Source organism: Liolophura sinensis, chromosome 10, assembly GCF_032854445.1.
Source record: "Liolophura sinensis isolate JHLJ2023 chromosome 10, CUHK_Ljap_v2, whole genome shotgun sequence".
Classification (NCBI taxonomy): Eukaryota; Metazoa; Mollusca; class Polyplacophora; order Chitonida; family Chitonidae; genus Liolophura; species Liolophura sinensis.
Genome location: NC_088304.1, coordinates 8,937,445 through 8,938,697, shown reverse-complemented (window position 1 = coordinate 8,938,697; position 1,253 = coordinate 8,937,445).

Sequence of the window (1,253 nt, the reverse complement as noted above, 5' to 3'; positions counted from 1 at the left end):
TAGATGAAATATTCTTCAGTGCGGCGTAAAACATCAAATCAAATAAATAAATAAATAAATATCTTGGATACATGATGAAATTAACACGCGGTCCCACACACGATCGTTCATGTATTATAGTCTTGGTTCTGTCCTGATGCTAGCACCCTTTGCCGTTTACAAAGGTTTACTATACGTAGAGCTGTAATAAGAAATACGAAGCCAGTCAGTCAATTATCGAGCACACAAGTGGAAGTGTTCTTTTGTTAAAGAGACAAATATTAATATAAACAGGTGCATCCATGTATATCCGTAACATTCGCACCGCTTATTTACAAGTATATAAATGTCTTTAATATTTAACAATAATATTTGACAAACCGTAAATTATATAATATTCGATAATCGTACTTATGAATCAGTACGTACATGTAATACAATGTAACTATAGGTCTTACGCTGGGACACCTGTTACTTACCTGTAATAAGAAATACGAAGCCCTTTCTATACATGTACGCTCCCGCTAATCGGGTTAATCCTTTACCCCGAGTCATTCATAATGACTCGGTAGCAGATGGGTATCCCGACCACAGGAGCGCGTACATACAATCTTTAAACATGTAGGTAAATATACGATATATTCTATATAAGTAAATAGGTGTAGCATATTGATTTACATATACACCAAATGATACATTTTATCATTAATTTAATACAGTGGTATGCCCTGTGACGTAAGTAAGTAATACATGGAGTAATATGTGAATATAATATAACTTAAATAACATACAGGGAAATGGTGTGTGCATGCTGTGACGTGCATGTACACACCTTATCTTATACAATTCTATCGGTCTGAGTAAGGGCTAATACATATATCAAATAATACAAACAATACTGTCAATATAATATAACAAATAAATAATGTGATTATACATGTAATGAATCATATAAACAACATGGTCAATATATAAATAATCGTGATTATGTAACCTATAACACATGCACAATAGAAACTTGAGTGCTGTGTTTAATACGCCATAATTCATGAAAACATTTGAATAAATGATTATGAGGGAATCACAGTTCGGAAATTTGTTTATTAAGGCGACTTAAGACAAATCGTGTATAAATTTATATTAATAACACTCTATGATAACCAATGCTGTCACCATCAACAATCTATGATAACCTATGTTGTCACCACCAACACGCTAGGATAACCAATGTTGTCATCATCAACACTCTATGATAACCTATGTTGTGGCCATCA